A 14,710-nucleotide genomic window follows, 5' to 3' on the forward strand; every position below is an offset into this window, starting at 1 on the left:
ATGGCATTCATAATGATAAAGGAATCAATTCATTAGCATATATATAAAAAAACCTAAATATGGAGAGCTGATAATAGAACACCAAAATACATGAAGGAAAATGAGTTACTTAAATAGTTAGTCATGGATTTACCAGACAACCCAGCAATACCATTTCCATACATTTACCTATGACAAATAAAAACAATGTCTACACAAAGACCTGTATTGAATATTCACAGAAGCTTTATTTTTAACTGCCCAAAACTAGAAACAACCCCACTGTCCCTTAAGTGATGGTATATGCATCTAATACAGAATACTACTTGGCAATAAATAGGGATAAACTATTAATACCCTCGATGATGTGGATGATCGCAAAAGCATTGCTGAGTTTTAAAGTCAGACATAAATTACTAATACTATATGATTCCCCTTATATGAGATTCCAGAAAATGCAAAACTGTAAGGACAGAATGCAAATTAATGTTTGAGAGAAGCTGAAGATGAGTAGAGAGTACTGACTACAGAGTAACACAAAAGAACTTTTGGAGGAGAAGGAAATGTTCTCTGTCATGAGGGTCATGATGGTTTAGTGACTGTACAGATATGTCAAAATCTGTATACATAAAATTTTAGCAGCATATTACATAGGAACAAAAATAAAGCTGATTTTTAATGAACTCATTACATAAAGGATCCCATTTAATCCTTACAATAACTTTATAGGTTAAATGTTATTAATATCATTACATAATTAGAAAATTAAGTTTGGTCTTGATTATATGGCATATATATCAAATATATATATTATCAAATATATAATATCAATTATATATTTATACCACTCTATTAAATGGCAGAAACAGGACTATTCCTTTTAATATCTGCTTACATCTAAATTGGAATCTATAACAAATGCTTAAATTAAGTGAAATGCCACCTACATGTCACTGATACATGAGGCAAAAAAAATCCATTAAGATAAACTCTATTTCCAATGCGCCCCACAAATAAGCAGCACTAGATCTATTTCTTATTCATTTTAAACCATTTAATATGAACAAAACATATATATGTATATATATTCAAGGAAATTGGTGCAGTACAGAAACAATCTGTTGCAACCTGCCTAATTTCTCTAATTTTACTAAAAATACAATCTGTACCAAACAAATTTACTCTTTTTTTTTCTTTCAATGACATATTTGATACTTTTTTTTAAAAACTTTGTTCAACTTTCTCTTTCTAAACTAATCAGAGATACGGATTTAATTGCACTCTGAAGTCCGAAACACTTCCTTTCCTACAAACCCTACAGTGTATATAAAAGATCATTCAGGAATGACTTCAGCACAAAGAAAATAAGCTTCATTTAACATGCTGCTTCTCCCTCATCTCAACAAACAAGCCAATAAAAAGCATGTTTTTAGTCCTACCATTTGCTCCGTAAGTTCTATTTATTAGGATTACCTTTCATGAAGTTAACCTGTCAACCCAAGATAGTCACCTCTTCTTTGAAGAGCAGGGCCGCTCAGGTCCCTGGAAACCTGAGTTATACTGTTATCTGAAGTGTCAGAGCAAAGAACTTCAAAGGGGGACAGCTGCAGAACATAGCTTCACAGCTCCTTGATCTCTGGATTGGAGAGGGTACACACACTTCTAAATTGTCTAAAGGGAAATTTAGAGTTTACTTTTGGAATGCTTAAAGGTAATTTGTTCTGATAAAGGTGAAATGGGGAGGCTGTTATTCCAAGAGATAGTATCCATTTAATGTGGCTAAACGCCAACGTGTTAAACTTCAACCCAAACCTATTTTGACAAGTATTTGTTAAACATATATTATTATATGAAAACCATATAGTAGTACACTTATCAAAGAGTACTTTTCAGTTAGAGATTAATGCTGAAATGTGTGAGGATAACATGACAGGATGTCTGGATTTACTTCAAAATAATATGGAGGAAAAATTAGATGGGTATATGGATAGGACAGAAGTGGTCATTGGCAGATGGTTGTTTGGATTAAAGTAATAGCTACATGGTGGTTTAATATACTATTACCTAGATTTGATATCTTCAACTTTTTCCTGAATAAAAAATAAAGTATTAATATCACTAATCACAAAAGCTGTGTTTAAAAACCACTATTTATACCCAAATGAAAAAGTAACTATTTCTGAAGTTCTTTGGTAATTGGAAACTAGACCACAGTTTTCATTTGATGCCATGTTTTATATACAAGATGATTAGGAGCCAATCCGCAAAAACCTATAAATTTTAATTTCACATCTACTAATCACTATGGTTTAGCTCAGTTATGGATTTAAAAGTTTTCTGTGGGCTGGCCTGGGCATCTAACATCCCCATAGAATATTATTTTCATGCAGTGATATATTCCACAGAACTGAGAGAAGAAATCTAGCTATACACAATGCATGGTTTCCAAACTATCACTGATCATTCTGGCCCCATGGTCATAAGATACAGCGGATTGTCCAATTCAAGCCAATCTTTGAATGAACGGGAATGCTATTAGAAATTATCAGACAATGTGCATAAGCCGACATGGCCCCAAGCAAAGTAGGATGGAGCTGCCATCTCTACAAGTGGACACTGTTATGTGCTTATGCTGAGAGAGCTTCTGTGTCATGGAAACTTAATTATTTTTATAGTTACATAATGTTATTACTTTTAAAATAAAAACCAAGGAGTATTTGGCTCAGTTGGTTAAGCTTCCAACTCTTTTTTTAATTTCCTTCTAATGTTATTCATTTTTGAGAGAGAGACAGAGCACAGGGAGGGGTAGAAAGAGGAGACACAGACTCCAAAGCAGGCTCTTTGAGCTGTCAGCACAAAGCCCAATGGAGGGCTCAAACCCATGAACCATGAGATCATGACCTGAGCAGAAGTCAGAACCTCAACTGCCTGAGCCACCCAGGTGCCCCATTTCAACTCTTGATTTCAGCTCAGGTCATGATCCCAGAGTTGTGGAATTGAGCCCCGAGTTGGGCTCTGTGCTGAGTGTGGAGCCTGCTGAAGAGTCTCTCCTTCTGCCCCGCTTCCCTGCTCCCTCATGTGCGCTCTCTCTCTCTCTCAATTAATTAAATAACAGAACTATGAAATTATATATTGACCTTTTAAATCACAGCTACAAAATATTACAGATTCTTTCTTCTCTTCTTATGAGAATTTCTACAGATTGTATTTAGTGGCTAAAATAATTCTACCAGTTCTGGATAATTTTCCACATTTTAGTCAAATTAAAAAGTATTTGTTATGATAGTCTAATTTCATATCTTTTCTACTTTTAAGCAATACCTGGTTTTATTCAATACATACTGGAAAGCATCTCAAGAATGGCAAGGACTAAACTAAGGTAGAAAGTGAAGTTAAATCACAAAATTAAACTTCATATATTCCCTGTTAGTCAAGAAGGACCGGTTACAAGATGGGAGCAAATTAGCCCTGAAATTTCGGTGATTTAGGACCTCAAAGCATTTCCTCCTCACTTAGTACTCAATGTATTTTATTTCACTCTATGTTACTTCAGTATAGCTCCTTCAGAGAATCCTGGGAATCCAGGTGATTTCTATGTTGGGGCTTATAACTCAGTCCATGATCCTCACCACTACGATGAACAACAGGCAGGGTGGGCACATGGCTCCTCGAGGTTCCGAGAGAGGTGACGTGGGTGACTTCTGATTACATACATTAGCCAGAACTATTATATGGTGCCACCTAATTTCTAGGGTTAAGAAATCTACTTTGTCTTTGTACTCTAGAGGAAAAAATGAAATAGGATTTGGTAAACATACTGTCTTTTCCAGAGCCATAGGAAGTTTTCAACCAAGCAAGGGGCTATTTCTATGCTTTCTCCTCTCAAAGAAGGAAAGCCGTTATGTTCACTGCTTCCCAACTCAGCATTGATGATACCCCAAATACCATAAGTGAAATTAATGATTTGCAGACAAAAGGCTTTGCACAAATGTCTTTAGGAGCCCACCCTGATAGTGGGATTCCTGAAATTACTCTAAACAAAATTCTCCAAATTATAATTAAATCTTTCTTTTGGGTAATCTATTTAGAGTTGGGCAAAAAGCTCAGTACAGTCTTCTCTTTAAAAAAAAGAAAAGAAAAAGAAAAATCTTTACATTTTGAAAAACAATACCACTCAGTCTCTTTGGGTGAAACATTTCAAAGAGTCACTTAGTATTTGTTCATTATTAACCTGTTCTGAGAGCAAGAAAAAAAAAATGTTTGCAATCTATGATTTGCTATATTAACTCTATTCAATTAAAATAATAGAGGACTAATGTGAAGAAAAAAGGGTTTAAAGATCTAAAGATATGATTATTTAAGAGAATCTTGGGTAATGACTTGGATAGAAAGATAACTACTTTCCATACATTTAAGTAGTGATATGAATTATTATTGAGTGATAACCAAAAGACTCCATCTACCATTTATGGATAAGAATATGTGAGCAAGCCATCTTTGGAGCTATAATTTAAAATTTTTCTCTCACATTTATAATGTAATACACGCAAGCAATTTAAATTCTTTTCTAGCTTTACAAAATCCTTATTAATGAAAATCATATTCTCTTTTCCATAGTGCATTAAAAAACACTGTATCTAGTGGATAAAAATGAACTAATAAGGTAAGAACTTGAATTTAAAGTTAGCTTTTTCCTTTAAATTCTCTTTTCTTTTATTCTAAGGACTCCATAATTGGCAGTCCATATAACTCAAAATGCCTGTGCCGCACAGCTGCTTCCTGAGAAAGTGACCTCAGGCAATATTTTTTCAATTAGCTAAATCTTGTGTCACATGACCCTGGCCTGAAGCACAGGAATTAGTGCTCAAGGCAACGATGATTATGCATTCAGGTAATAATGTAATTTATCATCCTAATTGGAAAATTCTAAAAGTAAAATGGTGAGCGAGTATTAATTTCACCCGGAAACAGGCAAAAACTTTGGTCTTTTCCCGGAACCTTTTAGAGATAAATTGCCTGCATTGGGATCCCACCAACTTTAAGGAAATGTAGTTGGAGACTGCCCATAAAGGATGATCTACATAACATTACAACAAATCAACTCAACCAGTTCTTCTCTCTTGGAATTGTAAGTAAATCACGCCAAAGAAGAAGAGCAGGAGGCTACTTCCAAGGCCTCAACTCTGTGGCAAGAAGTTACCAAAACTGTGGGTCCTGGAAGCCCTCGGAATCTGAAGAAAAGAGCTGTTCTGTCCCTCCATGAAGCTCTTGTACATTCAAACTTGGAAGTGAGAGAGCAGTTTCCTGAGTTATCTCACTTCCCTCATTATCCTTATTGTGAACTTCCATCACCTAATATTACCCGAAAGCATCTCCCCTTTGTAACATTCATACAAAACACAAGGCATCTCTGTGCTGTGGAAGTGGGTAGGGAATACGGGGTAAGAATGATGAGCAACCAGGTCACCATCACTTTGGGGGTAAAGATTAGGCTTCTAGGCTTCTAGATGCTCAGGTAAATGTATTCATTTGAATATTAGTCCATGTTTAAACAACTCCCACAACCGGAGCAAGTAATATTTTAGCAGGCATCATAGAGATTGTTTGGACTAACTAGTCATTCCACAATGTCTTAAAAACAGGTCAGCATGTGAGAACAAATTGAGAGGTTGGTAAATTATTTTAAAGTGTGTGGAGTATGAGAAAATAGAATTCTTCAGAAAGTTTTGTAAGAAATCCAAATGTGCTTAAATATTGGACCCAAATGAGCACTGGGTGTGATATGTAAGTGATGAATCACTAAATTCTACTCCTGAAACCATTATTATACTATATGTTAGCTAACTTGGATTTTAAATGAAATTAAAACATTAAATTAAATTTAAAAATATATATATTGGACCCAAGATTGTCGATTGAAACTTTTAGAACAAAGATTGATCTACTGCCATCTAGTGGAGATTTAATTTATATTTATTGATTAGCTGCTGACAAAATCTAAATCACAAAAACAAAAACAAACTAATAGTCCAATTTCAAACCCTATGGAACCTAAGCAATTATCTACTCCTTTGCCTTCGGGCCGATGGAGCCCTGAGACCATCACCAATACCAAGGCACCACCTGACGTGCAGGAGGGGGAAAGGTAAGGCTCTGAGGTCCAACCCGTAATCCAACCAGGCCAGTAGCAACTTTGCATATTCTAAATGCTGAGCTGCTGGCTCCACTTCATTTGCAGAAAGGATTTCACTTTGAAAAAGAAAAAGATAATGTTGAAAGACCTTATCTGAACTCACGTCCAACCTTCTATAAACTGATATACCAATATGCCATGCTCTAATGTCACACAAATGACTAGTGGCACAACTAGCAGAATTAAAATCATTTGATTCCTGTTTTCATTCAAAGAAACTTGGAAAACTTCAAGTCCAGTAGACTTCAAGTCCAGTGGTCTTTGTTCAATAACACAAAAAACTTCTCTCAGCTAAGGACAGGTTATTTATTTGATCCTTATTTAAAACAACTTGACTTCACTATCTCCCTTATATCATGAGAAACATGAGTCAGGATAGAATCTCAAAGTAAATCAGTGGAAATGAGATTATGGCTATAAACTGTAATTATATCATGTCAACTACACATTTAGCGTTAGTCTAGAATTCCCTCAAAATAATAATGTAAAAAGTAACTTCTGAGGCATATTTTCCCTCTTTTCCTTTAGATTCACTTAATTTTAGAGGTGAAAGGAACATCTCAAATCATTTAATAAATCTACCATTTTTAAATAATTATATGTTTTATAAAGCATAAAAGTATCAAATCTGCTTGGTTGCAGAGAAGTTATACTTCGAGGCTCAAGTTAGTCTGAGTGTGTAACCTCCCATTCCGCAGTAGGATAGGAGGGTGAGAGAGACCAACCAGTTTTAGGGAAGGTTGTTGTTATTGTTTGTCTGTTTATGATGGGTGAATTCTGGGGATTTTTGAGTTCTGGAAAGAAAGTATTTGTTGAAAGGAAATGATAATTCAGGAGAAAAATGGATCATCAGTGAAGGAAGGATTTAAGAGAAAATCTAATTCAAAATACACATGGAAGAAATGCTACTCACCAGGAGCAAGATGAGGTATCCACATCTATAATTTCTTTATCACTTTAGTAGATCTTACTTCAACTTGACACAAAACAAATACTTTTATTGAATGACATTGCACTTATAGTCTATCACCTCATTGTAACCTGTAAATTTGTAACTCAAAAATCTAGAGTTTTTTTCCTACCCCTATTTTATAAGCTACTATTCCCTTCTTTAATTTTAATTCAAATGTATAGCCTTCATACCATACCAGATAATATTATGTTTCTTTTAGTGTTTAAAAGCAAGATATAAAGTTGTTTTTAAGGTAACATTTGAATATTATTCAAAATATGTGTATATTTTTAAATAGAGTTTATGTAACCATAGTAACTTATATAGAGTAAGTTAACTAGACATTTTAATTTTCATCCATATTCTTCTTGAGTATTTGCAAATTTATAATAGAGAAAATATTACTTGTATAATCAGAATGCTTTTTAAAAAGCAACATTAAAAAATCTTGGTTCTTTTTCTGAGTCTGCCACAAACTATTTTGTGAATTTAGGCACGTCAAATACAATTTTTTCCATACTTCCTGTCCCCATCTGAAAAATATGGGAATGAAACTAGATTGTTTTATGTCTATTTCAAATGTTAAATGGTTATGATGTTATGATACAATTATTCCCATTTTGAATAAGTAGGCATTGGTATATAAATCGCTGATTATTTCTTTTATGCCCATAACATAAATCAATAAAAATTTAAAATATTCATGGGCTTTATGAAGAACTAAATAACAAGAGAAGGTGCTTTCTCCAAAGAGAGAAGTCATTTGAAAAGCTCCGGGATATATTTTAAAAGATGAATTATATATGTTATGAGAAAATGACAATAACTTGTCCTTCCCAGTAAGGAAAAATAGAAGTTTTCAAAGACAAATGAACTAATAAGTTTTCCATATACCCTTACATAGTGACTAGAACACAGAAGATATCAAGACTACCAGGAATTTGATTTTCTGTGTTTCTTCTTACATAAAACTCATGGGCAAGCGGCACCGTCAACTCCAGGAGGACCTAAGATGTCAAGTAAGCTATTGAGTGAGAGAGAAAAGAAAATACCCAGTAGGAATTTATGGTATAGAGTTAGTCTGCATCATGGAACAGTCTTATTAAGAATAGGCTGGGTTTTAAATAAAGCCTTCCATTTCTCAAAGAAATTTGTATAAGAGAATAAAATCTCATCAGTGTATCTTGACAAATATATATTATTACCACATGAAGGATCTCTTAAAACAAAACTTCATGAAAGCAGACGATTCTGCCTATTTGCTTTGCTGCTGTGTTCTCCAGGGCTTACCGCCGATTGGCACATGGATAATGCTTAAACAATATTTGTCAAAAAGGAGTCCTGGATCCCTCCTGATTTTAGCAGAGACAAGCATACTAATGAGATCTGATGTTCAAATGGGAGAGTTTAATTCAGTAATTACTCATTGCTTGTCTAACACATATTAACAAAAGTACCTATCACTACTGCAACCACCCTTTCAAAACCAAAACTTAGTTGGCCTGGTCTGCTAAGTACAAATAACTTTATGAAGATGACAAATTAGAACATCTGTTGTTGAAAATAAGTTCAGAAGTTAACTTTACAATTATTGAGTAGCCACATAATTTCTAATCTAAAATAGGTCACTAGGGAACATGAAAGAGGGCATCCTCAATAATTATGGGCATTAATGAGTAGTGTCCTTGGGGAAATAGTGTGTATGGTCTCTTTAATAGACTCCAAGTAAAGTCTAAACCTAGCAAAAGGATATGTTTCTACAGTGGTAAAAATCAGTCAATTCTAGAAAATCACTTATTAAAGAACAAAGGTAAAAATAAATAAATTTAATGGAATTTTAAAGAATCTGTGACCATCAGGGCTAGGAAGGCAAAGGCAATGTTTAACTCCATTGCAAAATGAATAGTTTTTAAGAAGTAAAAAGCTAAAGTTTCCGGTGCACAACGACACTAACATCCGAGACTGTTTGTGATGATGTGTAATAGAGTGTTAGCTAACTGCTGTTTACAAATGAAAAGGGTGCCTGGGAATTACTAAAAGACCACATAGCTAGAAGATACCCCAAACATAATGCATTATTTCTTCGCTTTTCTTAAACACATAATTAAGCAATAACTATACCTACAAGGTACCTACAAAGTTCACTTAGTTGCCATTCTCATTATTGACAAGGCCCTGAAGGAAGTTGTAACAAATCTTAATAGATAAAATAAAATTATAAAACATCACAAAATTGGCACACAGGAGCTCAAATATGAACTGAAGATAGCATACCCCAACAATAGCCTAACGATACTCTTGACAGTTCATTGCCTCCAAAAATCTATATGCCTTTGAACAACCTTCCAAGTCAATTATTGGAAACTCTTTCTGTTTCTCTTCTCTATTCAAATATGTTAAAGTCCTTGGAGAAAGAGAGCAATAGATTCTTATACTTCTTTTTCTTTTTATTTATTTATTGTCTTAATGTTTTGCTTTAGTTTTGAGAGACAGAAAGAGAGAGAGAGAGTGAGCGGGAGAGGGGCAGAGAGAGAAGGAGACACAGCATCTGAAGCAGCTCCAGGCTCCAATCTGTCAGCACAGAGCCCGAGGGAGGGCTCAGACTAGGACTTTCGAGCCATGAGATCATGACCTGAGCCAAAGTCAGACACTTAACAGACTGAGCCACCCAGGCACCATTGTATTTCTTTTTAAAATGCAACAATCTTCAGTCTCAGTCATTCCAAGGTTAAGATAACAATCTGATTTAATTAAGTTCCATTAACAATCCCCTCAATTCAGTCAAATTAATTGGAGTTTTGATTTGAAATGCAAACGAAAGTATTCTTATTTTCTAATCTATAGAATACATAATACTAGCGGTTGCCTCCTCAGAGGCTGGCATTTTATTGAAATCACACTGCTCTTATTGACATTAAGCATATACTTGTGCAGACTTTACAAGTCTACAGAAGAGACAAAATATTACTCCATAGGTCTTATTTCACCAATGCAACTACCTTTCTTGGAAGTCAATATAATTATCCCTGTTTTGTAATAGGGAAAGTAAGGCTTAGAGAATTTACACAGGGTTCTAAATAGATTATAACCTATTTTTCCTTCCTGAGCATAATGGATATTGCTATAGGAAAGTCCATGTGTATCAATTACCTGAACTGGTGAGCATTAGACATTTGGACTGTGAGTTAAACTTACATACAGAATGCCACTGATGAGGAAGCTACCCACTGATCATTCTAAGACATCATGATCTGAAATATTAGCTCTACTACAGAGCTTTGAAAAAAATCAAAATAAGTGGTTTCAGGCATTTTTACATATATCTTAGAACATTTTTTTTTCTGACACATCCAACTAGTAAGGGAAAAAATAAAAAATTCAAGGAATTAAGTATTATTCATTGTCTGTAATTGTAAAATAATACCAGTATCATTAATAAATAATACAGTCTTTTTAAAAGAACTTTTAACATGAAACCCATATTTGATGGCTAAACCTGATAATTATATTAAACCAATATTTGGGGGACTTGTTCAAATAAAAGAAAAAAGTTGACTGAATAGGTAGAATCAATAAACAAAGTATTTATAAAAATATAAACACATCTGTTATAGCAATGAACTTCATCATATTAATATTTAAATAATATGCACATGCATGCACACCCACTCCTCAACTACATTCAACACTTTGAAGAATAGAGACCATCAGTTTACCCATCTTTTTACTATCATTCTTTACAAAAATGCACAAAGATGCATCCTTTGCAAATCTTATAAGGTAGGTAATACTATATAGATTAAAAAAATGAGATGCAAAGAAATATAATTTACCTAAGGTTATGCATTTACTCAGTAATGGCATCTAGATTCAGAAACAGGCATTTGGCCAAAGATTCCTATGCTCTTAATCACTACTGTATGGCCCCATGGAGTTAAGTGATCATTATATAATAACTGACATGGGTTTTTTTTAAATTATTATTATTAGCTCTGGTTTTCATTGTGTAAAAATAAACATTCTGAAAATAAACATTTTAAATATGTTACTAGTGATGTAGTTTCTTGGCAGGTTCGAGAGCAATGAGAAAATCCTCTGTATAGGCTTCATTTGTGCCCACAAATAGAAAATTGTTAGTAATGCAAAGTAAAGGATTCTTGGGGGGAAAAGGAATTATCAACTGTTGACCATAGAAGAGGATAATGGAGGACACACACGAAATCACAATGTGACCCTGAAAACTGCTGATGAGTCTTTGGACTACATCAATGGGCCTAGTGTCTTCAGATCACAAAGATAACCGCTCTTCTCTCTACATTCAGAGACCCTCCAAGGAACATTTCTATCTAGGTGTGAAGATTATAGAAGAACCACAGACAAAGTGGAAAAAACTCAGATGAGAATCACAGGGCTCAAAATTATTGCTTTTGAGATGTGTTCATAAATTTTGCAAGCAGACTAAATACTTCAAGTATATACTAATATACATCAGTATGTACTATTTCCATAATAAATATCAATAACAATGGTGAAGTTCAAGAGGGTAGGTTTCTTGCCTGAAATTTCTAACATGTGGTAAGTGCATGATATGTTTGAGAGAAAAATAGTCAGAAAATTGAGCAAGAGACTGGACAATGATTCATCTGGAAAGGGAAGGAACTATCCACACTTCTGTTTTCTCCTTTGCCTCACTAAATTAAACTGTTAAATTCCACAACTTGTTGACTATGTCCCTTAGGACTAACCACTACTTAAAAACTAGAATATCTAGCATTAGGCATAAATTTCACAGTAAATAGTACCTGCAAGATTTTTCTCTTTTAGCATCCCATGGATTGCAGGGGCTTGAACACAAAATGTGTAACCAGGACTGAAGAAGCTGAGTTGTCTCAAATGTCTGGATAGTCAGGATCCAGTGACACTAAGTGACACTCTGCAATTGCCAAATCAATAAGTATTAATTTTCTCATGAAATAGGTGACATATTTAATAAGTAATATATCTAGATGAAAGAGGAAATGGAAACATTTAGCCTAATAATCATTTTTAGTAATTCAGACTTACAAAGGCATTTTAATAAAATCATGACCTTCCATTTATACAGTACTTAACTATTCTGAAACTGCTTTGTATGCATTACCTTAAGTGATCTGAATTGTCATATAAATGCTAAAATATAAGGAAATATTAATGTAGACATTATAGCTAGGTCAATAGCCTTTAAACAGAATAATAAAATACAAAGGTAAAAATATATGTATATGTTCACATCTAACAAAATGAATCAGAGAAACTCCTTATGGATTTAGCAAAGAAAAAGCCAAACAGCAAAATCACATGTACTGATTATCCAGCTTGGGTACAATGCTCAAGAATATGGATTCTCAAGTCAGAATCTTTGCTTTGAATGCCAGCTTTGCTGCTTTTTAGTCATGTTACTTTGACAAGTCGCTTCACTTTGGTGAAACTCCATTTTCTCATCCGTAAAAGGAAGATAATAATACCGAAGGACTGTTTGAGAATTAAATTAACTAATGCCTGCATAGTGCATCGTGTAGCATATGACACGTAACTCATCCGCAATGGATATTAGCCATTAATCCATATTATTTTGTTCCTCTTCTTATGCCAGCAACCAGCTACAGAGCAGTATCACTCTGTTCACTAACAATCAGACACATGACCACCGATTTCATGAACCCACTAAGCTCCTTAATATATTTGATAATTGCTCGTGATGTTGAGCATATTTGAAAGTTTAAGTAGGAAGAATTGCTAAAAGATGAAAACGATTTAGATCAGTCTCATCTGTTTCTTTGCCACCTTACAAATAAATGGTTCTCAATCACAGACCTCATAGTTTTAGTGGACAAGATCCCAATATTTACTCCTGCTTTTCTAACTCGAGTTCATTTTGAAATAAGAATCATATGATTAAAAACAAACAAACAAAAAAGAATCACATGATTATCCTAGAAAATCTGTCAACATAAAGGAGACTTCCATTAGGTTTTTTTCTTACTTATCACTAATAAATTTAGAAAAAACAACAATTTTTAGATGCAAATGGCCTTTAGTTACCAGGTCTCAAACCATGATACAAGTAACATTTTTCTTTAACTAAGGTGATCCATATTTACTCACTCTCTGAGCTCCTAAGTATAATTGAACAGAAGAAGCTGGACAGACTCCTATATTTCTCCTGTCTTTGAGAATCATTTGTTTCTTAAGTGGGTACAATTCATCTCCTATATTTATGAGGTTCTGAATTATTCTTTTTTATTTTATTTATTTATTTTTTTCCCGTTTTTAATTTATTTTTGAGAGACAGATAGAGACAGCATGAGCTGGGGAGGGTCAGAGAGAGAGGGAGACACAGAATCTGAAGCAGGCTCCAGGTTCTGAGCTGTCAGCACAGAGCCCGACGCAGGGCTCAAACCCATGAACCGTGAGATCATGACCTGAGCCGAAGTCAGACGCTTAACTGACTGAGCTACACAGGCGCCCCTGAATTCTTCTTTTTAAAAATTTTTAAATGTTTATTTACTTTTGAAAGAGAGATAATGTGAGCAGGAGAGGGACAGAGAGGGAGGGCTCTGTCCTGATAGGAAAGAACCCAATGTACGTCTCAAACTCACGAACCATGAGATCATGACCTGAGGTAAAGTCGCTTAACCAACTGAACCCCCCAGGTGCCACCAGAATTCTATTTTTAATACTGGGCTGAAAGGAAATATCCTAATTGAGATACCTGACCATTTTAGCAAGACAACAGAAAAAAAACTGTCAATAAAAATAATTCAATTCATTGGTTTAACAAAGGTACAGACTAGCCCTCCCCAAATCTTATTTTAACCAATCCTATAAGTTAAGATATCATATTCATGTTAACTGATTTCAAAGCCACTGCAAAATGAACCCAGATATGAGGTTTCCATTTATTTTCAGCAAAACCAACTTTAATATAAATGGTGATTTATTAGTAGCTGATTATATTCTTGTAGGGCAGTGGGAAAAACATGCACTTCCATAAGCTCCAGCCTCCTTGTTTTCAACCATACACTAGGAATAGGAATGCAACAGAGTCACAGTGAATTATAACAAATGCAATTTATATTAACACTATAAAATTGTATAATCTTATCTGACTGATACTAAAAGTACAGATTATTTGATGGAGAGAAAAGAATGGGGAAGCAGTCATTCTGAATTCTGGATACCAGTCTCGGCTGTTCCAAGGAAGTTGATAGAACATAGTCTTGAGCAAGATACTCTTCCTCTCTAAGACTTGTATAAAACCTCAACTCCAGACTAGCTGATTTCCAGTGCTAAAATTTCTGCTTCCCCAGATATAAAAAGTAAAGAGGTATATATTTTCTGGTTACTTCATTCCCTTCTCATAACATGTACTGGCCAAACAGTTTGAAATAGGATTTTAAAATTATAAACACAACTTACAAACATATGATAAGAATATCATTGTTTGCAAAGAAATTAATCTCTACCTAGCAGTATAGTAGCCGAAAGTATAAACTTAACTGAGTAGCATAAAACCAAAATTGTATTTTGGCATAATCAGATTATAT

The sequence above is a fragment of the Suricata suricatta genome, chromosome 5 (assembly GCF_006229205.1).
Source record: "Suricata suricatta isolate VVHF042 chromosome 5, meerkat_22Aug2017_6uvM2_HiC, whole genome shotgun sequence".
In the NCBI taxonomy this organism is placed as follows: domain Eukaryota; kingdom Metazoa; phylum Chordata; class Mammalia; order Carnivora; family Herpestidae; genus Suricata; species Suricata suricatta.